Source organism: Gracilinanus agilis, chromosome 2, assembly GCF_016433145.1.
Source record: "Gracilinanus agilis isolate LMUSP501 chromosome 2, AgileGrace, whole genome shotgun sequence".
NCBI lineage: Eukaryota > Metazoa > Chordata > Mammalia > Didelphimorphia > Didelphidae > Gracilinanus > Gracilinanus agilis.
Genome location: NC_058131.1, coordinates 631,825,580 through 631,853,540, shown reverse-complemented (window position 1 = coordinate 631,853,540; position 27,961 = coordinate 631,825,580).

Here is a 27,961-nt window from a genome sequence, read left to right as displayed (position 1 = left end):
TCTTTTCATCTATAAAAGGGGGGAAGGGAAGAAGGTAAATTTTGGAGTGGATGACCTTTAAAGCCTCCTTCTGCTCTTATAGCATAGGATTCTGCAATTCTATGACAGATAGGTAAATAAATAAAAGCAATTATTAAGTGTTTTTTATGTGCCCGGCTCTGTGTTAAGGATATAAAACAAAGAAAAAAAGACCATCCCATCCCTGCTCCCCAGCAGCTGACATTCTAAAGAGGGAATGCAACACATAAAACAGAAATGGAAAGCAGGAGGGGAATAACAAGCAGGTGGAGGAGATCAGAGAGTGAACTGGGAGGGAAGTGAGCTATGTCTGTGATTCCTCTGCATTAAACAGACTTTTCTTGAACCCAAGTCCCATTGAGAAGCCTCTTTTTTGTTAATAATGGGACTCACCAGGCTTCTGCAAACCTCACACAATTTTTCTGGAACTCAAGGTCTAACCCTGGAGCTGCCATCTAGGTGACACTGCTTTAAAGTGAGGCCCTTCTGTAATGAAAGCACCTTAGAAGGAATCTAATGTGATTAGGCAAATGGAGGATTTCATAGGGTTATAACTGCGTTTCAAGGTTAGAGCACATTTCACTTGGTTCTAATAATTATGGCATTAGCTCACGATTACACAGCACATTAGAGTTTACAAAGTAATTTCCTCAGCAACCCTGGGAAGTATGTGGTGCTGGTAATTTCATATCCATTTTGTGGATTAGGAAATTGAGGCCCAGGGAAAGGCGTAGAGTTAGGACATGTGGAAGGCAAGAAAGATGGTACTTATTTCACTACTGTGGTGCAAAGCCAAATTCAAATAATAAATATTCCACACCTATGTCTCTGGGCCAATCCCAAGATTTGAGTGATCCACCTTCAAGCAAAAGATGAGGAAAAGGCTATGAAAAGACATAGAATGTTAGAGTTGGATGTGATTTCATCTAATTATTTTCTGTTTAAATTTTAATCAGTGCTTTTTATTTATTTTTTTATACTAGACATTTCCCAATAGGCTCTTCCAATGGGACCCTCCTTTCTAACAAAGAAAAACTATTATGGGAGCAGCTAGGTGGCTCAGTGGTTTGAGAGCCAGGCCTAGAGAGGGGAGATCCTGAGTTCAAATCCGGCCTCAGATATTTCTTAGCTGTGTGACCCTGAGAAAGTCACTTAACCCCCATTGCCTTTCCCTTACCACTCTTCAGCCTTGGAACCAATGCACAATATTGATTCTAAGATGGAAGGTAAGAGTTTTTTTTTTTTAAAGCAAAAGAAGAAAAATCCAACTATTAAGTAAAACCATCTGACTGAGGGAACTCTTCTGACAATGTATTTAAGTTTACAAAGCAGTAAATCCCTCTTGATAAAGGAAATATATATTTCGTTATCTATTCTTCGGGACCAAGATTGGTCATTGTACTTATCACTAGGATGATGAATTAAATAATAGTTTAATTTTAATTAATAGTTTCTCTCATTCAAGGGGAAATAGATGATCTGAGAATGTCCCAAATAAATTACCTGAAGCTTTCAGTAAGGTCAAGAGTAGGGTTCTTCAAGAAATAGCTGTGACTCAAATGAGTCATTTCTCTTTGGTCCATATGTAAAATGAGACAGTTAGACAAGATAATCTTTAAGGTCTCTATAAATCTATGAATTTAGGTTTGGGTAGGGCTTATAATCTGGATTTGTCCAACAAAGCCACAGGAATGGTGAGAAGTTTATTTATGGCACATGGACTCCATGCACTTGGCCTTTGCATTTAGTCCCTGCTCTGAATAAAACAAAGGAAAAGTTGGCTCTGCTCACTTGTTTTTCCATCCAAAAGTTATCTGGGGGGAAATGGAAAAAATTTTTTTTCACCCTATATAACATTTTTTTCAGACTAAGCAAGACTCCAGAGCAGTCTGGGGTTCTGGGTGAGAAATCTAGAATCCAACTGGGAAGAGAATTACAGAGTAGAGATGATTGCCCCTTCTACCTTGCCCCTGACCTGCTGTTTATAGAAAGAAAATGACGATCTCTGTCCACTGATGACCAAACTATAAATATCACCCATGCAACTGGCATGCCAATTTGTGCCACTGTTGTGGATTACATGGGTACAGAGGCTTTGCGACCGCACGAGTCTTGCAAAGCAGCCCTCCTGGAATAAAGTTCATGCCTATTAATAGGCGCTGGGTTTAGATTTCTGCTGTCACACATAGCATCCAATTCAATACAGATTTAGAGACTCTTAGAGTCTAGAATTATTAAGAAAGGACTCATTTTTATTCAGTATGCTTTTTGTGAGAAGTATATTTATGTTATGATTCCTTGATAGTTGGTAATAACAAAGTACATGTCTGATCATTTCACTTGCTTGCTTAAGAAGTGCTAGTTTGGCATTTAAAACCAGTCTTGTTCAGTGCTACTTTCTTTCCTACACTCTTTGGTCCAGCCAAAATGGCCTTCATGCAGTTGTTCACACATGACACCATCTCTCAGCTTTGAGTTTTTGTGTTTCATCCTCATTGCTATCTCTTAGTATCCCTCATTTCCTTCAAAGCTCAGCTCTTGTACTCTCCTGTCCACTGAGACCTGTTCTTATTCTTCCATCCTCGTAGCGCCTCCTCTCACTAGATGATCACATTTCCCTTTTATATATATGTATATTGTATATTCTTATATAGTACCATGCTCTGGACTCTATAAAATCCCAATTACATTAGCAAGTCGGATCCCCCCGAATGCAGCTCAGAGTGCTCAGAGGTTGGAAAGTTGTTTTCCTAATCTTATATAGCTCACAAGCCCCCACCAGTGTGTTTCACATCGTGATTGTCAGTTAATTAGCAATTAGCAGCCTGACAATTAGCTTTTAGAAAGAGATATTTACTAAGGTGGTATACTGAGATCTGTTGGTACAAAACATCCCTTCAAAATTCTATAAAAGGAGGTACAGTGGATAGAGCACAAGTCCTGGAGTTGGGAGGACCTGGGTTCAAAACTGACCCCAGACACTTCCTAGCTATGTGACCCTGGTAAGTCACTTAACCCCTTGCCCTTGTATAGTTAGAAGAATCTTGAACCCTTAAAATTATGTTACCCCATATTCCTTTCTGTATTACCTACAGTGCTTTTCGTTTGTGTGCGTTTGCATCTTCACGTGTTGGTTATAAGTTCTGAGGCTATGCCTTGCTCTGCCTCTTTTGCTCTCATGAACGGGCTGGGTTACTACCTTTTTAGTTAGCTTTTTTATTTTAGTTTATTATTAATAAAATTTTATAAAATATAATAGTTCTTGTATATTAATTTTAATCTCCACACCCTTCTGTCTTAGAGTTGTTACTAAGAAATCACAGAAAGTGATAATTTTTTTTTCTTTTTTAAGTCTAATGTAGTTTCCCACAAGTACATAGAAGATCCCAGGGAAAGTGGCTTAAGCTTAGAGATCCCCTGGGTAATATTTTGAGAGTCCTCAAAATATTCTCTGGTAGTATATAAACTCTTTAATCCGTTTTTCTTTTTTCTTCGTTGACTCTCCAGGATCCAGCACGCATCTGGCATATAGTAAACCCTTAACAAATGTTTGTGGGTTGATCGATGATAATTCTCATTTCCATAATACTTTAAGATTTATAAGATACTTTTCCCATAACAACCCTATGAGGTAGGTCATTTGAGTCTTTTTAATCCCTATTTTATAGATGAAAAAATGGATGCTTAGAAAATGTAAGAACCTCCCCAAAATCACACAGTTAGGAAATACTGGAGTTTGAACTTGAACCCACGGCTTCTGAGTGCTTTTTCCATTAAATCAGGCTTCTCTTGTATAGGTTATCAGTATTAACTTTCCATTAACTAGGGACTTGATGGCCAGAACATCCATTACCCATCTCTGTCAGATCACAGAGAGTTTACTTTAAAAATTTACAATGGACTCTGTCTCTAATCAACCATATGACCTTGACAAGTCCTCCATTTCCTCCATTGTAAAATGAAGGATTGCATTAGACAGCCTTCAAATTCTAGCTCTAATTTGAGGTGTGCTAAATATATCTTGCATGGGCATCCCACTTTTACCTTTTTCAAAGTCCTTTAAATCATGGACTCTATAACAGTGCTTTTAAAGAACCCAGGACACAACTACTTTATAGACTAATTAGTGTACTAGGTTTTTATTATATGTTGTTATATTTCAGTAGGGAATGGGGAGAGGACTAGCCAGAAAACCTGTGCTGATCCACAGTATGTTCCCTTCTGTTTGATAAGGAGCAATGCTCTAGGATCTTATTTAAATCTTACATCACCCTAATGAAGTCGTAAAGGTAGGTATTATTTTTTAAATTATTTTTAATTTTAGAATATTTCCCCATGGTTACATGATTCATGTTCTTTTCCTCTCTCCCAGACCCCCCCTCCTCCCCGTAGCTGATGCACAATTCCACTGGGTTTTACATGTATCGAGACCCATTTCCATATTGCTGATGTTGCACTAGGGTGATTGTTTAGCATCTACATCCCCAATAATATTCCCATCAACCCATGTGTTAAAGCAGTTGTTTTTCTGTGTTTCTACTCCTACATTTCTTCCTCTGAATGTGGATAGCTTTCTTTCTCATAAGTCCCTCAGGATTGTCCTGGATCATTGCATTGCTGTTAGTAGAGAAGTCCATTATGTTCGATTGTACCACACTGTATCAGTCTCTGTGTACAATGTTCTCCTGGATCTACTCCTTTCATTCTGCATCAATTCTTGGAGGTCATTTCAGTTCACATGGAATTCCTCCAGTTCATTATTCCTTTGAGCACAATAGTATTCTATCACCAGCATATACCACAATTTGTTCAGCCATTCCCCAATTTACGGGCATACCCTCATTTTACGGCTATAAATATTTTTGTACAAGTCTTTTCCCCTATGATCTCTTTGGGGATATAAACCCAGCAGTGCTATGGCTGGATCAAAGGACAGACAGTCTTTTATAGCCTTTTGGGCATAGTTCCAAATTGCCATCCAAAATGGTTGGGTCAATTCACAACTCCACCAGCAATGCATTAATTTCCCAATTTTGCCACATCCCCTCCAACATTCCTCACTTTCCTTTGCTGTCATGTTAGCTAATCTGCTAGGTGTGGTGGTACCTCAGAGTTGTTTTGATTTGCATTTCTCTAATTATAAGGGATTTAGAACACTTTTTCATGTGTTTGTTGATAGTTTTGATTTCTTTATATGAAAATTGCCTATTCATGTCCCTTGCCCATTTATCAATTGAGAAATGGCTTGATTTTTTGAACAATTGATTTAGCTCCTTATATATTTGAGTAATTAGACCTTTGTCAGAGATTTTTTATTTATGAAGATTTTCCCCCCAATTTGTTGCTTCCCTTCTAATTTTGGTAGCATTGGTTTTATTTGTACAAAACCTTTTTAGTTTAATATAGTCAAAATTATTTATTTTACATTTTGTGATTTTTTTCTAACTCTTGCTTGGTTTTAAATTCTTTCCTTTCCCAAAGATCTGAAAAGTATACTATTCTGTGCTCACCTAATTTACTTATAGTTTAAAGGTAGGTATTGACCCCATTTTCCAGGTAAGAAAACTAAGCCCTCAGAGAGGAAAGTGACATGTCCTGAGGTTACACAGTGTCTCTGAAGAGGCAGCGCTAAGGGTAGAACCTAGATCTCCTTTCTTGAGCCACTGTGAACTCTCCATTAGAGCAGGGAATGAGGGGAGTTCTGTCCTCCAAGTATGATTGTTGGCAGGTATCTGACCAAGTAAACTTGGGTCTCTTCATCAGCTTAAGCTAATCATTCTCTGTCTCCATCTTTTGCACATAGATGACAATGAGAAATCCAAATAATTAAGTTTTACATTTCAAATGTAAATACTCTATTAAGCTTTCTTATAATGAAGTTTGCTGACCTTCCTGGCATAAGGCTATTTTCAATGAACATTAATTGGTTGATTATCATTATTCTCCAGCACTGTAATGGATTCTGAGCAGGACTTTGATCACTCTACATTTCTAGGTTTATAATGTCCAATGCTTCTATTGGCCAAAGCTCCTCTTCAGCCTAGGGAGTCCTAAAAGATGGCACCTAGCGGTCACCAAGAGTCGTTTTCCCAAGTTAGCTTTTTGCCATTCACTCATGTCTGATTCTTCATGATCCCATGGATGATACTATCTATGGGGTTTTCTTGGCAAAGATACTGGAGTGCCTTGACATTTCCTGCTCCAGTGGATTAAGGCAAACAGAGGTTAAGTGACTTACCCAGTCACACATCTGATAAGTGTCTGAGTTCATATTTGAACTCAGGTTTTCCTGACTTCAGGCAAAGTGTTCTGTCCCCTGAGTCACCTAGCTAACTCCTTTGTGCTACCAGGATGCAAAATGGATGGCATTTACAGCAGTATATGAAGCATTTCCCCCTAAATCCTGTTGAAAGGAGTTATTTATTGGATATGTTTTATTACTCAGGCAAATTAGACAGAGAGGCAGCTAAGATGACTCAGTGGATAGAGCACTGAGTCATCGAGCTGCTCTAAGAAGACTTTATAACCTAATTTAGTCCTCTTAGTTATATGTAAATTTGATCAAAAAGGTCCATCCTAATACCTCATCATGTCATGGGGATCACCTGGGTGCTCAATGTCAGCTGAGTATGGTTCCAGCAATAGCCCATGCCTGGTTTCCAAGCACCAGCCTACTAACTAGCAGCAAAAAGCTCTTCACCAAGCAGGCTGGTCCCTTGGAGATGAGTCCTCTTGTCCTTGGCCATTGTTCAAAAAAGGAAAAATGCAGAATGGTCTTTTGTCCTGCATCATCTTCTTCTTCTTCCTCAGTGATGGTAAAAGACTGGTAGAAAAGAAGGCAGGGGTCCATCTCATTTTTAAACCATCTATGAAAATTAGCTGTTGGTACTCTAAATGTGAGAACCTTGATGTCTGGGTTCTGAATACAGGATATGAAAGAACTGACATCACCGAGACATCTATGACCAGAAAGGTGGGCTGGTTATATGGTAAGAGTAATGGTAAAGAGTAACCCATGGTCAATCCTCAGGCTCCATTGGTATCCATGCACTCTCAGGAGAATCCTAGGAAGGGTTCTACCACAATGGATGGATCTTCTATTTTGGATTTACTATAGGACATCTACAAGAGTAGCATAGGATGGGCAGAGATATAAGGGCTGAGAGATATACCTAGAGTGATGAGTACAGATTCATGGAAGTATTTTTAACTTTTTTTAATTAAGTTGTTTTTAATTTAGAGCATAAATACCAAATAAAACCAACAGTTCCACATGCAAAGTAACATAAAAAAGGATTATGTGAAACTGAATCTCTATTATAAACAGCTTATTTTCCCTTTAAAATATACCATAACTAGTAAAGTATATTTTAATGTAAGAAAATTCCTGCCTGGGATAGAATAAGTATTCAATTTAGGATTCAAATCCAAGATCTGCCTCTTCTTATCTGTGTGACTTTGGGCAAGTCACTTAACTCTTCTAACTCTTAGCTTCCTCTTCTGTGAAATGAGAATAAAGATCTTTGCACTATTCATCCCAAGGGGTTGTTTCAAGGATCAAATGAGATAATGTGTGTAAAAGATAATGAATGTAAAATCAATGCAAATTACTATCATGAATAAGGGTCTTACCATAATGCCACAATTTCTTCTATTAAGTACATGAAAGGCACTTAATAAGTATTTTATAAATGAGCAGTATAGTGTGAAGTGGGTTCATATCTTATTTTAGTGCTTACTCCCTGCGTGTTCTTGGGCAAATCAATTACCCTGGGCCTCAGTTTCCTTACTTGTCAAAAAAAGAGATGAAATAAATAGGTAGCCTTTGAGATTTCTTCCAGCTCTAAATCTATGATCCTCAGAATAGTGGGTACTAATAAATAAATATTTATTGAACTAATAAATTTGAAGAGTCATTTAATTATACCTCTTCATTTGATAGAGGGGGAAACTGAGGCTGGCAGGAATGAAATGAAATGTTCCAGGGTTGCTCAAGTACAGAGCCTGGTATTCAAACACTCCAAGCAAGTCCAGTACTCTAATCCACTATCACCCAGCTGTCTCTACTTGTTAGCACAAAATAGCTTCTGCTATTGAAAAAGAAGTAATTGGGATAGTTGTGTTGTGTGAGAGAGGAGCTGGGTGGAAAGGGGAGAAGGAAGGAGAAAGAAAGGACAGAAGATTTCAAAGAGATTCTGTATATTGACTGAATTTCCTTGTGTAGCACCATAATTGGGCTAATAATTGTATTATCATTTCAAGCTACAAAATCAAGAAATTCTTTAAGGTAAAAAAAAAACAACCACATTCCAATTTTTAAAGTATATTTCTTCAAAATTCCACCTTGTAATCTTATTGATTCAGAGAACTCAAGGCATGGGAATTTCTTTCCATTAACACAGGTCACCTGCTAGCCACCGGGGAAGGCAAGGAGTGACACAATTTGGAAGACCTGGGTTCAGATCAGACCTCAAGCACTTTCCAGCTGTGTGACCTTGAGTCAATCATTTAACTTCTGTTTGCCACAGTTTCTTCAACTGAAAATAATAGCACCTCCTTCCCAGGGTTGATGAGATGATCAAATGAAGTAATATTAGTGAAAAGCACTTAGCATAGTGCTGGGCACTTAATAGATGCCATATGAATGCTTTTTCTCTTTTTCCCTACCCACACCTACCAACCTAATTTTTGTTACTTGCCCCTGGGTGCTGAATGTTAAATGATTTGCCCATCTTAGAAGAGATAGTAGGAGTTAGCAGCAGGCCTTGATTCCAGTTACAACAACTGGTGTGGTGACAATTGGTTGCTGTATTGATTTGTACTAACAGTGGGTAGGTAAGGCAGCTAGGTGGCTTAGTGGATTGAGAGCCAGGTCCAGAGACAGGAGGTCCTGGGTTCAGATGTGACCTCAGATATGTCCTAGCTACATAACTCTGAGCAAGACCCTTAACCCCAATTGTCCAGCCCTAACTGCTCCTCTGCTTTGAAACCAGTACTTAGTATCAATTCTAAGGCAGAAGGTATAAGTTTCAAAAAAAAAATAATAACAATAGTTGGAAATCGCCAGACAGACAGTAGACAGGGTGTGGTCTGGGAGTCTGAAGAGTTTTTCCCTTTGGTGTTTTAACAATTATTCTGCCAGTCCTAATAGAAAAGTATAGCAGGACTCCCAAAATTTCCATTAAAAATAAACTAAATTATTAGCAAGTTAGTGTAAAGCAAAGCCTACTGCTTAAATTCCATTTTCATGTCCTCCCACTTTGGGGTACTGCATAAAAAAGTGTTCTGGCAAATAAAAGACCCATCAATAGAACCATTCTTTATATGACAGCCCTGTTAGCCTTAATGACCATCTTCCCCATGTAAGTGCTATAAAGTATGGAAATATTTTTGTGTGTTATGGAGCAATTTTCTGACCATGATTTTCCCTGATAAAAGGTCTGGAAGAATGCATTTCCCTACCCACTTATTTGCTGTCAAAGGATAACAAAACCTAGGACCAACCAGCTCAGCTGTCAATCCACAACAAATACACAATTACCCCAGGCTTAAATTTTAAGTAAAAAAATTATATTTAGGGCAGGTCTTAGATTCCATGTTTTCAGAGCAGGACCTTTTGGCTTCCAGCTTTTTGTATTCTGTACAGACTGCTTACTCTCTTGCTGCTGCCTTTCCATGAAAAGATGAATTTCTATTGGTGGTTTTCTAATGTTAGCTAAATTAAAGATCTGCTTTGTTGGCCTTTTGTATATTTCTTGAACAAGGGGAGGCGAGAAGTAATTTCTCTTGCAGTCTTCCAGAGCCAATCATTCTAGGAAATCTTGCCAGAAGGTGAACTGTAAATGACTGAAATATTTGGTGGGGTGAAGGAGAAAAGAAAAAAAGAGGAGGAGAAGGAGGAAAAGAAAGAAAAAGATGATCACGTTCCCAGAATAATGCACCGAAGATATATGAAGGAAAGGAAATGGTAATGCTCCTGTAAGATAAACAATTGACTTCTAGTCACAAGTAATTGATGACAGAGATCCCAAAGAATATAGCCTTGATAGAAAAAAAATTTTTTAAATGGTAAAGAGTGTCTTTTCCTTTTCAGGAATCTTGATTTCCTGATCAAATTAGTAGAGCTCTCTGCTGAAAGGCAATATTCTCTAGGCTAGTCAGAGGGAGGAAGGGAGAAGGCAGATGTTACTTGTCTCCCTGGGGCGGATTTATTTGACTTTCACCTTGATGTTGAATATCAGCTTTGCACTTTATGATGTATACAGGTTACACTACCCTCTTAATATATGCTATAAGGACAGCAAGCCTGCTACTGACTGAGATGCTAAGGGAATGGAGGCATTCTGGGTAACTGAATTTTCCAGCTAACCAGAAAGCCCTTACTGTTTGAACCTTTATTCTTTTTTATTCATTCCTCAAATATTTAGTAAGGACCTCTTATGATACTAAAAGCAATAAGAGCCACCATTACATAGCCCTTTAAGGTTTCCAATATGCTGCACAAATGTGATTTTCTTTTGATCCTCATAACAACCCAGGGAGGTATGTGCTATTATGGTGTGGTCTGGGAACCGGGTGACCTGGTTTCAAATGCTGACTCCATCCTTTATTCTCTCTGTGATCCTTTCCCTCTATGGACCCATTTCTTCATCTACAAAATTAAGGGTTTGGATTCAATAATCTTGGAGGTTCTTTCTTTCCTTTTTTAAGCTCTTACCTTCTGTCTTAGAATCGATAGTAAGTGAGCCACCCAGAAGCCCTTGGTCTTTTCTAACTTTAAATCAATGATCATCTCCATTTTATAGATGAGAAAACTAGGGCTGGCAAGAGAGGTTAAGAGACTTGCTGTATCATCAACACTGATTGATAGTAAGCATCAGGGTCAGTGTTCAAACTTCATCCTCTACTCAATGCAAATACTTTCTGCACCCCACCAGGCTGCTCCCCTCTAGGCAAGGAGCAATGCTAGGTGCCAGAGGAGAAAATAAAAGGTTTAAGCTCTCTGCTCTAAAAGGATTTATAATCCTAGAGGGAAGGTAAGAAACGTCTGCACAGAAAGTGATAAATACTTAAGAGAAGTTTTAGGAGATCAAAGGAGAGAAGAGATCCTTTTCACCTGGGGGAATCAGGAAAGGCTGTCCAGAATGGGTGGCCTCTGAGAGGGGTCTTGAAGAGTAGGTAAACACCACCCCCCAACAAAGAAAGGAATGTTGAGATGGGAGTGGCATTTCAGAAACAGGCAATCACTAGAGCAAGGGCTCACAGGGAAAGTGTGGAAAGTATTTGGAGGGAAAGTGAATAGTCTCAGTTTGCCTGAGCAATAAAGCACATGCAACAAATAACTTCTTTCATAGGATTGAGGGGGGTAAATGCTTAATTTACTATTGTAAATGTATGTATACCGTGTGTGTGTGTGTGTGTGTGTGTGTGTGTGTGTGTATACACACCTGTCTTTGTTATACTTGCTTAGTAAATACCTTTTCTAAAAGCTAATTAAGTCTGGATGAATACAGAGAACACACCTATAGGGACTCATGACCACACTGGCAGTATTAGATGCTCCAGCCTCTCAGTTCCCCTTAGAACCATCTAAGGAGAGTACTAATCAATCACACTCTGGGAGCCCAGACAGTAAATGTGAGAGTTAGGGAAGGGGCCTCAGAGTGATACACATATAATGTTAGATTTTGGATTTAGGTAGATAATTTTAATCATGTCTTTCTGAGCTTATTCTCTGCAGGATATGATTTTATTTCTTAAAGAAGGAATGAGTGTTGTACTTTGTTAAAGGCTCTTTCTCTTTCCCCTCTTTATGTTAAGTAATCTCCTTAGTGTGGCTAGATGTAGGCTACCTTTTTTGTGTCCTTTAGGGTGAATTAGAACTCTGAAGGCATGTGTGGCTAGTGAACTGGAACAAAGGCAAAAGGACTAGCACTCAAATGAATTCAACCAGTTCTAGTAGAGGCACTCCATCCTGACAGAGATGTTTTTATTTCTTTTTGCACACCTTCTTTTCTGAGTATCTAAATTGCTACTTCCTCCAGCTTCCCACATCACCTTGAAATGGTTCCATTTTCCAGGCATCCCTCCATCATATTTTCTTCTAAGAAACATTTTCCATTTTTCTATAACCCTTTAAATTCCATGTACATTACCCAAACATTCCAGCTGGCTCTGCCATCTTGGATTTCCACTGTTTTGTTTTTTGCAGTTGCTGCAATGATGTGATACAGTCTTAATTCTAGCTAGTGATCTTATCATCCAATCAAGTGACATTATCCGATTTCCATCTCCAGTGATAAGAATCATATCAATATTCAAACCATGCCTCTCCTTTATTGTAAGGCCTTGTGTATAGAAAGCATCCACTTTCTATGAACTGCATTTATTCCGAGAAACTGCTATGAACTTTGAAGTCATTAAATACCTCCCTTTTATGCCCATGACGGAGAAGAATTGCAGCCAGCAGTATCTTTATTGAAAATTCTCCATTAGATTGCCATTAGTTGCTAATAATACATCATAATTATTCTTATAGGGTTAAGCTTCCCTTCTCCTCTTCCACCTGCCTGGCAGAGATAACCTCTAAGAATGCCCTGAAGGGTAGCCAGGCTAGAATTCAAAAGGCTCTCCTGCTAGCTGAATTCTCCAAGCAATTCATTATATTCAAAAGATGGGGAGAAATTTAAAGATAATGGTTGACTGTCTGTACAATTTTCAGCCCTCTGTCACCAGTCAGCTGCTAAAGTCAGACCAAGGAAATATTTAATTTCCCTCCTCCCTCCCCCTTTTCTATTACACATGAAGAAAGAGGTTAGCCTCCATCCATTTATCCTCTGAACACACCTCTTTTATGGTTAGTGGACACCCACACTTGACTATAGTTAAGAAATTTGTCAATCATGCTGAGGCAACCGGAGCTCAGTTAAGTACCCATTTTTGTTAGTCCCGGTGACAGGACCAAACCTTCGAAATGAATGCTTGGAAATTGTAATTTGGACAAGAAGCATCTGCTCTCGAGAATCGTGGCTCTTGGCCTTATCGTCTTCATACAGGAAGAATGTCTGCCTGGAGACAGTGTGGGGCGACGGTGAACACACACACACACACCCTACCCCATTCATTTCTTGCCTTTTTGGTGATTCTGATCACTAATAATTTTGTTGTTCGGTCATGTTTAGCTTGTCAGGTTCCCTTTTGGGGTTTTCTTGGCAAAGAGATTGAAGTGGTTTGCCATTTCCTTCTCTAGCTCATTGGACAGATGAGGAAAACTGAGGCAAAAAGAGTTAAGTGACTCGTCCAGGGTCACACAGCTAGTAAATATCTGAGATTGGATTTGAACTCAGGAAGACAAGTCTTCACAACTCCAGGTTTGCCACTCTGTTCTCTGTACCACCTAGCTGTCCTATAATATAATAATACTAGCAACTTAGCTCTTTGCAGTTCAGAGTATTGGGGCCAGCCTATGATTTCCACATTTAGAACTCTCAGTGGGGAAACTCCCTCAAATGATGTAACACTGTCTTTTTTTTTAAAGCTTTACTTTATGTCTTAGTAACAATTCAAAGACAGAAGGGAAAAGGCTAGGTGATGAGGGTTAAGTGACTTGCCCAGGGTCACACAGCTAGGAAGTGTTTGAGGTCAGATTTGAACCTAGGATCTCCTCTCTCTAGGTGTGATGTTCTATCTACTATGCCACCTAGCTGCCCCTGCAACATTTTTATGAACTGCAACAGTTCATGATGATGGTGTTGGGGGCATAGAGAGAGAGGTTAAAGGATTTGCCTAATAGCTAGTATTTACTTGACTCCAAAGTTAATGCTCTAGTCACTGTATCCACTGACTCTTCCTAGCATCATAGTTTTTAGAGCTAGAAGAGTACTCAGAGCTCATCTAGCTCAATGTACCCATTTTACAGATGAGGAAACTGTGACTCAGAGAAGTGACTTCACTAAGGTCACACCAACCAATTCAGTAGTAAAGCTGAGATTTGAATCTAGTTTATATAGCACTCTCCTATCACTTTTTTTTTTTCATTCGATTCTCCTAATAACCCCATGAAGTAGATAGGGAAGGAATTATTGGATATTTTAGAAGTAAGGAAATTGAGGCTCAGAGAAATTGGGTATATGTTGTAAAGCCAAAAGGGATCTCAGAGGTCATCTAAACCAAACTTTGGCTTTTTACAGAAGAGGAGACTGAGAGATTGAGGTTTGCCCAAGACTTTAGATAGCTGGTAAATTGCAAAGGCTGGATTTGAAAATTCAGTGATGTTTCCACCATAACACATAGCAGCTTGTCCAAAGCAAGATGACTGGGGAGCTGTGGAGTGAAGAGAAGGCATTCAAGGGAATTCTAAGTAAAGATGCTCAAGTAAGAGCACAATGTAGCATTCTTTTCTTCATTCCACTTATCTAGAACAGAGTATATTCTTTTTATTAATTATAAAGCTATTTTATTTTACTAATTACTTGTAATAAAAATTTTCCTCAAAAATTTTCTGAAGTTATATAATCCAAATTGTCTCGCTCCCTCTCTTCCCACCCCCTGCCCGGAGATGGTAAACAATTCAAACTGGGTTATACATGTATTATCATGCCAACCTATTTCCATATTGTGCATTTTTGTAAGAGAATAATCATATAAAACTAATCCCCCCCAAATAAAAACCCGAATAAACTGAAGTGAAAAATCATATGCTTTGATCTACATTCTGACTTCAACAGTAGGACAGAATATATTTGAGAAAGTTCTAGAAGAGAAGGCTGGAAAAGCCAGCTGAGACCAAACTATAGAGCTCTTGAATACCAGGTTAAGGTGCTTAGATTTTTTTTTTGTACAAAATAGACAGACTATGCTTAGCTGGAGGAAAATGACTAAAGAGGCAATACTGTTAGGTTGTATTCAGTTGAGTTGTTGTTTTGTCCTTGTTTTTTGAAGACCAGTGGCATCATGGATGACATCTTGACTTGGGAGTAAATTAGATTTAATTGAGACAGAATTGTGCAAAGTCCCCAGCCTCGCTCACTCTCTCTTCCAGAGGTAAGACAAAAGTCAGGATGCCTAGAGATGGCCAGAGATGCAGTGGATGACCTCAGCATCTTTGATTTCCAACCAAGCTCTTCGCACTCCGTAGAACCTGCTTCAGTCACCTTTATGGCCATTGGAACAAACTGTTCTCCTCTGCCAATTCTGCCTAGGGAAGCCTTCACCTCCTCTGCATAGACTCCCCTCTAACTCACCAAAGGGCGATTTGGTTACCTTCCACCTAGTTTAGCCCATCTGCCCTGATGGTTTTGCCAGAGTGTAGTCCCTGCGCATGCTACAGCTTCTTGGAGGCACGGTTGAGCTGGGTGACAGGCAGATGGGCAGCCCTGAAAAGGGCTCAGGAAGCCCTTATACCAGAGGTACTGGTGGTCCCTGAACTTCATCCCATACATCCCTCGGCTGAGTTAACACTTAAGACAGGTTATAATCAGGGACTCTAAAGCAGTGAAAAGGCAAAGAGTCCTGACCTGAGAATTGGGAAGTCTAGTTCTAGTTCTGGTTCTGATTCTGTGTTTTTGGGTGGCTCTGGGGTGAGGCACATTTCCTCCCTGAAACTCTGTTTCTTTCTCAGTAAAATGAAGGAGGTGGATTAAGTCCCATCTAAGGGCTCTTCTACAACTTTTATGGCTTTAAATTTCGGAGGTTCAAAAACATCTCTAGGTGTGATGTGGTTTGTTATTATTATTCTTATTTCCATAGTTTTAAGAGTCGCTCAGAGTATAGATGTTACAGGTAAAATCTCTTTATAGCAAACCCCAGGGAGCATTCAAGTGGCTTGATGGGGATGGAATTGTATAAATATGAACACAGTTAGAAATCATATTTTCAGTCTGCAGGAGCTGGAGATGAAACACAGCTGATTTCTAGATCAGAGACCGTGAATTGCCAAGTGAGGAAAGGACTGCTTTCACCCCAGGAGGAGAAGGGAGGAAGGAAAGATGGGCAGAAATAAGTATTTATTAATCATCTATTATGTATCATACACCATGTTAAGCACTTTATCAATCTCATTTCATTCTCCTAACAATTTAGTGCTATTATGACCCCATTTTACAGTTGAGGAAATTGAGGGATAATAGAATCATAGATTTAGAGTTGAAAGGCTTCTTAGAAATCACCTAGTCACAGACAAACAGGTGACTTAGAGGTTCTAGATTCAAATGTGGTCTCAAGTACATCTTAGCTGTGTGATCCTGGGCGAATCACTTAATCCCAATTGCCTTGCACTTATTGCTCTTCTGCCTTGGAACCAATACTTGGAACTGATTCTCAGATGAAAAAATAAGGTTTTAAAAACAAAACAAAATAAAAAAAATCAACCAACTTTCTGGAAAAAAATGAGCATACTGGCCCCCTTTTTAAAGTTTAATATACATTTTTAACATTTCTCTTTCACTTTCTTGAGTCTAAACTAGAGGTGTCAAACATAATGCACCCCCCAACCAAGTGTGTTTGGAGCCAGATTAAAATGTAGTTCCTATCTGATTTTTATGTGTTGGTGTATTAATAAAAAAAGAACCATATAACATGCAGTTTTCCAAGTCAATATTCAGCCTGTGGGGATTCTTGTGTAGAGTTTAGTGGCTCCCATTTCTATTTGAATTTGACACCATTGGTCTAGACAATCAACCAAACAATAAATCAAACTCTTATTTTCAGTGTTGGCCATTTTCTGAGGTGTAAATACACTGAAAATTTGTGTTCCAATTGGATGTAGCCTTCCTTGCAAGTTATTTAACTTGTGTTCCTGCCTCAGTTTCTTGATTTATAAATTGGACTCAATGACCTCTAAGATTCCTTCCCCATTTTAAGCTAAGATCATATGATGCTAGGAACTTAAATCACTCGGTGCTCCAGGCAATTCTTTAAGATTATATATAAGGTATGCATCTTCGTTGGAGATCCTTACAGTGATGAAATTACATTTCTTGTCGAGAAAAATGATTGTGATGGCTATCCTATGAGGCACGAAATGGGGGAGCTATTTTCTAGAGACCCCTCTTTTGGTATTCCCCAGAGCCGGATTTTCTTCTGTGTATTGGCTCCTAGGTGGAAGAGTGGTAAGGGTGGGCAATGGGGGTCAAGTGACTTGCCCAGGATCACACAGCTGTCTGAGGCCAGATTTGAACCTAGGACCTCCCATCTCTAGGCCTGGCTCTCAATCCACTGAGCTACCCAGCTGCCCCTACCCGAGCTAGATTTTCTACCTGAATTCGACAACATAAATGTCAAAGACATCTGACTCCTCTGTGGTTGAGAGAAAAATCTCCCAGTTTGGGGGCAAGCCTCCAGACATGCTACCTTCAGAGCTGCCTTCAGGACAAGAAGGCCTTTTTTGTCATTATTGCTACTCTTGTCATTATTGCCTGGAAAAACAATGGAAGCTGCTTTCAAGAAACGAGGAAACCCCTAGAGAGGGATGTTAAGTCAAGCTTTGAAGACAGATGATGTGGCACCTTCAAAAACATTAAATCTGGAAATGACACACCTGTTCCTGCCCCATGGGACATTTTTCATTCCTGTTTCAAGGCTGCCTCTCCCTCTTCCTCACGTTGCTACTTAAGCTCTTTCCCCCAGCAGACCCCATTCCATTTGTCATGGCGCCCGCCCGTGGTGGGCTCCCAAGGTGAAGGTCGTAGAAAGAGTGGCTGCTTTAAGATGAGGACACCTTGACTGGCTAACGTCCTTTCTGTTAAGTAGTTCAAGGGAAAATTCCAAGTTTTTCTCTGAAAGGTCTTAGCAGCTGAGATTAGATCTTCGCCATCAAATTTGCAGCCAGAAATATCTTTATTGAAATGCTGTGTTCGATTTCCCCTGGTTGCCATTGAAGTCTCCTGCTGTCTCGGGCTTGGGCCAGGGAAAGCAAATGGGCCCAATGTGGAGCATGGTAGAGATGGGAGGAACCTCAGAGATTACCTAGTTCAACTCCCTTGGTTTATGGGTGCCTTGCTCGTCTGTGCCCACTCACTTAATAAATGTTTGTTGAACTGGATCTAATTAAATTGTAGAGGAGGGAACAGAGGCCTTGAGGGAGAGGAACTGATTTATCCAAGGTCACATAGGAGTATACTGAGAAAAAGCACTGAATCTGGAATCAAAAGACTGGGGGTTGAGAGCTGATTCTGTCCATTATTCAACCTCCATTTCTTCATCTGAAAAATGGGTATGATAATACTTATTTTTACCTGCCTCAGGAGGTTGTTGAGGGGCTCAGGCCAGATTATCTATGAATGATTGCAATTGCTATTATTATCTTCCAGGACTACTGACCAACCTTAAGTATCAACAATTAGAACCAAACAGATTAATGAAAGCTAAATGAGTAGAGGATGGGTCTGACAGTGAAAACTGGTTAAAAGAAATGCCTCTTTTTTTCTTTTCTTTTTTTTTTTTTTTTTTAATTCAGGTACCTACAGTAAACTCAAGCTAGCTGAGCATCTCCAAGTAGAGGTCCTTTGGGGACTTTTTTAATGAATAGAGATTTGCTTGTAATTAGCAGTATCCATTTGCATGTAAACAATTAATGTGGCGAAGCTCTTAAGACAGTTTATTTTCCTAAGTAGGTTAATGATCTCCTTCCCAGCCACCTCCCTGTACCCCACTCCCCCTCTTACCCCCACCTTTAGTCTTCTTATTTACTTCATTAATTATGTCTTAGTATCATCAAAATACAGAGAGAGAAGAGACTTGGGCAGGAATCTAGGATTATAGGATTTAGAACTAAAAGAGGCTTTAGAGATTATTCAAACACCCCCCACATATCTTCAGATGAACACTCACTTCCACACACACCCCACAGAAAAATTTACAGAGGTGAAAACAGAGTCCAACCATTACCTAAAGCATAAATCCTACTCACTCCATCTACTACAAGTGATAATCCAGTAGTTTATGCTTGGATACCTCAATTTATGGGGACCTCACTACGTCTATAAGTAGTTTATTCCACTTCTGAACATTTCTAATTGCTAGAAAGGTTTTTTGTTTGTTTCTTTAGTCAAATGACGCTGAAATTTGCTTCTTCACTTCCACCTACTGGTCCTAGTTCTGTTTTCTAGAGCCAAGCAGAACAAGTACTAGGGGGGATGTTTTCCACATTTGGAAAGCTACTCTTTTGTTAGAGGCAGTGAGGTGACAGGGTGGAGAGGGTGCTGGGTCAGGTGTTGGGAAGATGGGAAGACAGAAGCCCCAAGGTCAAATCTGGCCCCAGATAACTTACTAGCTGTGTGACTCTGGGCAAGTCACTTATCTTCTGTCTACCTCAGTCTCCTTAACTGTAAAATGGGGATAATAATAGTACCTATCTCTCAGGACTGTTGTGAGTAAGATATTTGTAAAGTACTTGGTACCCTTAATCAATGCTTATCCCCTTCCCCTCTTGTTCTCCTAAACTACTCTTCTCTAAGTCAAACTTCTCAAGTTTCTTCAATAAATCCAAATATTGCATGTGTTTGGGATTCCCCAACATCCTGTTCACCCTCTAGATGTTCATTGCCCCTGCCAAAGTGTGATATCTCAAATCGATGGAAATGGTTCAGCCATTGTCTCACTCTTAGAGAGAATAATGAGACTCTCTATGATGACTGTGCTTCTCTTCCTATAATCTATAACTAAATTCTTGTGAGTTTTTTGTCTCTCTGACTAATGTATTCCATTCTTGAGTCCAATGGAGCTTGAAGTTCACTGAGACCCCCAATAGAAAGATCAGTGTGAACTCTTATAGCCCAGTTTGAAATAACCCCACATTCTGAGTTGTGTGATATTGGAAATTTGAGAGTCCTTGAACAAATTTTGAGGTCCCTGGTCTAAACTTCCTGTGGACATTTAGATCTCTTTCAAACTATACTTCCCATGATTCTCTTGTGTAATCAGGTGGGCAGGAAGTGTAATTATATAACTAGGAGTATAAAGACTGAGGATGGCATTGGTACTTCCTCTTTTTTGGTGATTTGGAGCAGAGCCAGGATGGGAGGAAGAGGTAACAGGGACCATGTATTTTTTTTTCAGTTAATAATTTTTATTTTTTAGAAAAGTTAACATGGTTACATGATTCATGCTCTTATTTTCCTCTTCACCCCCTGACTTTCCCCCCCCCCCCATAGCTGATGTGCATTTCCACTGGTTTTAACATGTGTCATTGATCAAGACCTATTTCCAAATTGTTGATAGTTGCATTGGTGTGGTAGTTTCGACTCTACATCCCCAATCATGTCCACCTCAATCCATGTGTTCAAGCAGTTGCATTTCTTCTGTGTTTCCACTCCTGCAGTTCTTCCTCTGAATGTGGGTAGCGTTCTTTTCCATAAATAAATCCCTCAGAATTGTCCTGGGTAATTGCATTGCTGCTAGTACAGAAGTCCATTACATTCTATTTTACCACAGTGTATTGGTCTCTGTGTACAATGTTCTTCTGACTCTGCTTCTTTCGCTCTGCATCAATTCCTGGAGGTCTCTCCAGTTCGCCTGGAACTCCTCCAGTTTATTATTCCTTTGAGCACAATAGTATTCCATCACCAGCATATACCACAATTTGTTAAGCCATTCCCCAATTGAAGGGCATACCCTCATTTTCCAGTTTTTTGCCACCACAAAAAGCTTGGCTATAAATATTTTTGTACAAGTCTGTTTATCTATGATCTCTTTGGGCTACAAACCCAACAATGGTATGGCTGGATCAAAGGAAAGGCATTCTTTTATAGCCCTTTGAGCATAGTTCCAAATTGCCATCCAGAATGGTTGGATCAGTTCACAACTCCACCAGCAATGCATTAATGAGGGACCATGTATTTTGAACTAACTTGATAGGCTTGTGGTTTCATTTTTCTAAATGGCTTTCAGTAAACCCTTTGAAACCATGATATTTTTAATTTTATCACTCTATATTAATTTTATTTCTTACAGTTGAGTGGCCTGAGAATCAATGGGAGTTGCTGGATTTCCCTCCCCTTTTCTTTTACTTTTCCCTAACATATCACAAAGTCATTAAAAGCCAGAAGAATCCTTGGAAGAGGTTATCTAGTCTTATCCCATTATCGTACTCAATAATTAAAAAAATCTATTTTCCTCTTGACAACAGTGCTGTGAGGAACACAAGTAGGGGATGTTTCCCATTTAACAGATGATGAGATAGGCATAGAGAGGTATCTTGCCTCTGGTTACCCAGGTAACCAGACAAAATTTGGATTTGAATCCAGACCTTCTGATTCCAGATGGAAACTTCTTTCTCCTTTGGTGTGTTGGAAAGAACACCGAATTACAGGATTTCAGAAGATCTTCAGTTATATCCCTGACTCTATTCTTAATTTTTTTATATGATCTTTGACAAATTACTGAAACTTCCTAACTCAGTTTCTTCATCTATAAAGTGGCAATCAGCCCTTTACTCTCAATGCCAACAGGGGTTATATGTTGTCCTAGACTATGGAGAAGGCATCATCAAAACATATACAAGGGTATGAGGAATGCTTCCATACAGAGGAGTTGCAGAGAGATTACCATAATCCTCAGCAAGAAGCTAGATAATAAGGTTATAGGATGGGAATGTTTACTCATTTCATGAAACACATCCAAAGAGGCCCATTGAGAGAACTTTCCATCATATTGAAGAAAAAGAATGAGAAAGGAGGGATAATTATGTCCTTGAAGTCTCTGCTTTGGATTTGGAAATCATTGAAGTGAACCTTGATACCATAGGAATACTCCAATTTAATGCTTGGCACACAGTAAGTGCTTAGTAAATGTTTATTAACTGACTTTAGCAGTTTGTCTGAAGTGCATGTCACCTAGCCCAAGGGCTGAGATGAACCTTAAAGCAATAAGAGAAGCTGTTGGCAATGTACTCTTGTTCTAGTTCCAATAATCTTAGGAATACTCTCTCTGGCTTCCCCACCCCTAGTAAATAATAAAATAAGTAAAAATAAAATAAATAACAAATAAAACTTGGGAACTCTCTCACCCTTCCATAACTAATAAAATAAACAAAAACAAAATGGTGACCATCCTTTATGTATCTCACAGTGTTGTGAAGATCCAAAAAAAGTTATTCAAACATAAAACATTATTATTGTCACTGGTATAATACCTTCCTCCGTAGAACTAGGCATTTTTGGTGGTAGAAATCATCTGGCATTTCTTGAGCACAGCACTCCCAGCCTGGATAAGCCCAGCAGAGTCTGAGCAGTCACTTGACTTCCTTGGACCAATGTCTAAAAGGAGCCATCCATTACCATCCCATGTTCTTTAGGCAGCCAAATCTCCTTAATTTCTTCTAATGAAAAAAGTATACCTGTTTCCTCCATCTCCCCAGCTCCCTGCAGCTCACTCAAGGCCCCATCACTGAGCTTAAACCTGGGCTAAATGCTCTGGGCAGTTCCTTGTTGTCAAAAGGGATCTCAGTGATTTAAATTCTTTTATGAATTCAACTTGCCAGGTCCTGCTAGAGGCTGTAATTTATGGGGATGTGAGAACACTGCCCAGGCCTTTGCCTCCTTCATGCCTCATCTTTGTCTGTGATTGTATTTGGATTCTCTTAGGTCATCCATCTCCTATAACTGATGAGAAAATGGATTCCACTCGCTTTCTTGGCTGGTTCATTTATTCATTCTGGGAGTATGGTGGGATCTGCTTCCTTAAGCATAGCTTTTGAATGCTCAATTAGAGAACAAATGGGCATGTCTTCCCAGCAAGGATCTATGGTTTTTTGCCTTGGGGGGCAGAGCCAGAGCTAGGGAAGAGAAAGTCAGGAACCATATCAGCACTGTTGCCCAGTCATTTGTCCCCCTGCAAGCATTCAGAGAATCACAGACTCTGATTTTTAAATTATTTGAGAGAAAAGCAAATGAGGCTTTGCTCTAGGGCTCTGACCTGGTAATAGTAGGGGGTTTCTTTTCTCCTGTATCCCTCCATCTAGCTGTTTTCTTGCCTGTGTGCCCAAGTCCTGAGGAACCACCTCCTTTTCCCAGGTCCTGCCTTGCCCCATCACAATATCTGTCCCCTGTCATCTTCTCTCAAGCCTTGGAGGTGGGATGCTAGTTCTGGTTACTAGTCATCATGCAGGGGTAAAGCAAACTCTCTTAAAGTCAGACTGGTTTTTCTCTCTTTGAATTGTTTATAGGTCTGAGAGTCAGCCATAGGCAAAATTAGGAAGTTAATTGTCTTTGCAACCTTTTCTATCAATGCCTTCTCTCTAGTCTCTGACCCAGCTTTGGCTCTTATGGAAACTCATCCAGTTCTCTCTTCTCAAACTCTAGATTTTCCTGATTGTCATCCTCTGACTCCATGAATCTTCTCTGCCTTTTGCTATGCAGTCTCTCTACTCTAATTCAGTCAGCTTTCCTGGAATTTAATCTTCTCTTTCTTGGTCTTCCTTCATACCCTGAATATTTTTGCTTTCCCTTTGATCTATTCCCTCCAGCCCAATTAGGAGCAGAGCCCAACTTGCCTAAAATTGTACTGTTTTAGCCATTATTTCAAAAATTAGCTTCAAATCTGATCTCAAATATTAGTTTCAAGTCACCTTCTTAACTACCTCAACAGCCTTCTTAGGCAAAATAGCAACGCAAGAGAAGTTAGTTTTATATAGGGCCAATATTATATTTTAATAACAAATTTCCACATAAGTTTTCCAAAGTTATATGATCCATGTTGTCTCTCTCCCTTCTTCCCTCCCTTTTCCCAGAACTGACAAGCAATTCAATCTGGGTTATACATGTATTATCACGCAAAACATGTTTCCATATTTTTTATTTTTGTGAGTAATCTTATAAAACCAAACCCCCACATCATATACCAAAATAAACAAGTGATAAATCATATGTTTCCATATGTATTTCTACTCCAAAAGTTTTTTCTCTGGAGATGGATAGCATTCTTTTTCATAAGTCCCTCAGAATTTGTCCTGGATCATTGTGCTGCTATTAGTAGCAAACTCTATCACATTTGATCTTTCCACAATGTTGCAATTAGTATGTATAATGTTCTCCTGATTCTGCTTATTTCATTCTGCATCAGTTCATGTAGGTCTTTCCAGCTCATCCTGTTCATCATCCCTTGCAGCACAATAGTATTACATCACCATCATATACCACAATTTGTTTAGTCATTCCCCAATTGATGAACATCCCTTTAGTTTCCAATTCTTTGCAGCATCAATATTATAGATGAAAGATAAGTTTCTACATGGCCAAAACTAAGATCATAAAAGGTTTGAGAAGCAGCATGGAGTGGAAGAAACAGCCTTGGGTTTGAAGTTGGAGAATCTGGGTTTAAATACTGATGTTTCTATGTGATCTTGGGCAAGTCAATTCATCTCCCTCAGGAGCCCCTGTTTTCTCACTTGTAAATGAGGGGTTCAGGCAAGGCTAGTGTCCCATCCAGTACTCAATCTTAGGATCATTCATTTCTCCTGTGACTTGGGCCAAGTAACTTGAACTCTCTGTATCTGTTTTCTCATGATTAAGATAAGAGGGTTGGACTCTACCAACTCAGAAATCCCTTCCAGATCTAAAAATTCGATGTTTTTAGGAAGTTTTTACTGTTCCCTGAGACTCAATAAAGAGAATTAGCTCCTTGAAAAGTGAGAAGTTCCTCTTCGTTGGAAGTCTTTAATTATAGACTGCATTTGCTGTGTATGTTATAGAAGAGATTCCCTTTTTGTAAGAATTGGCCTAAATGACTGCTGTGATTCCTTACAACTCTCAAATTCTGTGATTTTATGAATATAGGATTGTTTTTTTAATGGAAAACTTGGTGACAGAGCCAGTCACCATGGGGACTAGAACAGTTGGGCTCTCCTGGGTGGACAGTGAAATCTGAGGTCTAGTTGAGCGAAGCAGAATTATTTTATAAATTCTTTTTGGAGAATTGACCAGAGGCAATTGGTTTCTAGGGTAATTGGTTTAACAGTATTATATAATAGATTGCACATAACTTTTACATGACTTTTTGGTGAACTTACGTGGAATATGCTGATACCTGGATGATATATTTTTTCCAGGAAGACCTTTGAATAACCCCAAAAGGATCATATAAAATTTTAAAATAAATTTTTATTGATATATTTTGTTTTGAATATTGCTCATCTTTACAAATGCATTTTTCCTACTTCCTCCCAGACAGCCTTATAATAAAAAAATTTAAAAAGTGAAGAAAAGACCAGTTCATGAAAAACAGCTTTCCACACTGACCAAATTTTATAGAATAAACAATATCCCACACCCATAGTTCTCTATTTTAGTAGACAAGGAAGGGAGGGACCTTCTCACAGGTCTCTTAGGACTTAGATTGTAGTAAGGAAATTAGGAAATTAGTAATATATTGATTAAGATAAAGAATTTTAGAAAAGTGTCTCTCAAACTGCAAAGTAACTGAGGCAAGAGAGAGTTCTGTTCAGGAGCTTGTAACTTTGAAGAGGGAGCAGCAAACAAAGTTCTGACAGTTGGTCCCTGTCTTCTGAGGAGAAGGGCCAGCTCGGCTTTGGCTCTTTGAATTACCTCTGAACCATCCTGAAGGGTTTTCACTTTCCTTATTGTGGAATTACATGGAGGAGAAGAAGCTGTCATGTCTCCTGTGTTGGAGAACTGTTTGCAAGAGGAGAAAGAAAGACCAAAGGCTTGTTTGCCTGAGTTCTGAGCCATCTCAGAGTTATGCTCTGGGAAGTTAGCCTCTGAGACATTGGGCTAACTGACTCTGTTTATTTGGAGACATTTTTACTATAGGTCAGTGATAGGCAAACTACAGGCAAGCCAGATGCAGCCCCCTGAAATGTTCTATCAGGCTATGGGACATTATTCCTAATCTGACGAATACAATGAGTAGGATACAATACAATGAAATTTCGAAAGAGTTGCCTTAGAAACAGACTGACAAATGAGCATTTCCTTTCCTTTGGCCCCCTCTTTAAAAAGTTTGCCCATCACTGCTATAGGTAATTTATTCTCTTATATATGGATTTAGTTAGCTGTAGTCAGATAGTGTTTTGGGTTTTTTAGTAGGGGATAAGGAGTTCAGAGTAACTTCAAGAAACAGAAGACTTTGCTGTGAGGCAAATGTAGAAAGTGGGTGGATATTTAGTTCCCCTTTTAGTGTTAAGGTTTCCTTGTTTCTAATCCTTATACTACATATCTTTTAAATACAAATAAATAGAATTTTATAGATATATTTAGTCTCAAAGACAGTTTGTATGCACTGGGCCCAGAGGTCCACAAATTGAACCTCCTTTTAAGGTGAACAACTGAGGTACTCTGTAGTTATCGAGCAGAGTAAATCTCTGTATATCACTTTAATACTTCAGTTATAGCTTTATTATTTCAAGATTCAATAAGACCTGAATTCAAATCCTGCTTCAGACACATACTAGCTGTATATGTCACTTAATGTCTATCAGCTTCAGTTTCCTCATTTGTAAAATGGACATAATTATAGCATCTATCTCACAGAATTGTTGGAAGAATTAAGTGAAATAGATGTTATATGTAAATCACTTTGTAGACTTAAAAATTCTATGTAAATGTTATTTGACATCAGATGCTTAATAAATGATTCATTGAATGAAAAAAATCCCTCCAAATAACCAAGTAATCTTCTCTTCATTCATTTATTCATCCATTCATTTAATAAGCATTTACTCCCATTTCTAGGCCTGACTCTTGATCATTTTGGGGGGGTTATATGGGCAATTTATATTTCATATGTAGCCGCATATCCCACATCTTCACAAGTTTGTAAGAGTAAACTTATGTGACGGAATGTCTAAGAATCCAGTAGAGAAACATGGGACCTGGATGTTTCATTTTGCATCTCTTTCACATGCAGGAAGAATGAAGAATTTTCTGATTTTCCCCACATCTGTATCCCTGAAGAAATATCTTTTTTTTAAACCCTTATCTTTCAAGTGTTTTGATTTAAAGCAGAAGGGTGGTAAGGGCTAGACTTGCCCAGGGTCACACAGCCAGGAAGTGTCTGAGGTCAAATTTGAACCCAGGACCTCCTCTCTCTAGACCTGAGCCACCTAGCTGCCCCCAGAAATATCTCTCAATAGCAGCATTTGGACCAGCTCTCCAGACCGAAACAAAATGGACATGGAAACTGTCCTGAGTCAGGATTTGGCCAGCCCCTTTCTGGTCCCAAATCCTAAGGACCTGTAATATCATTTTGCCATGCAAAATGGACACCAGAATGAGTGACACCCAACAGTTTTAGAATTTAGAACCAACCCAGGTGCCATGAGCCAGAGGGCAAAAAGCAGTTACTGGCAGGACTATAAAAGAGAGAAACTGGAACTCTCTCATTTCCTGAGAAGGGACCTGGGTGGTTGGGTGGGTAGGCCAACCAAACCTACTTAGATTATCTGCATCCTGTTCAAATAGTTATCACAACTTCTGGGCAAAGCTGTGCTATATATTAATCATTGAACCTCAAAGAAGAACAATATCAAGACTCAGTCAGTCTGGTTAAGGCCAAAGACGCCTGGCCTGGCCAGAGTGCCACAGAGAGGGAAACCTCTCCAGCCTTTGACTGGCAAACCTGGTCATCAGTAGCTTAGTGAAGTTTTCCCAACACCTCTTTCCTTCAACCCTATTCCTTTCCCTGAGTTGTTACAATTAAATCTTAAAAATCTACTTAGGTGAAAGTCATTATTGTCCTAAGGATCAATAATCCTATCCTTGGGTCTGAGGGAAAGGATTGCTCAAGCAAAGTCAAATCGCAGTCATTGGAGTTATCCATTTGTCTATAGCTTTATTCATCAATCTAAACCCAGGATAAGCAGTCAGAGAAACTGTGTGACCCAATTCACAGCTTTTCACTTGAACACTTATTCCTGGGCACTGTTAGGTGGGAGTTGGGTGTTTAGCTGAGCTTCAAATACTTTGTGGGACCTGGTGCTCACCTAGGCTTC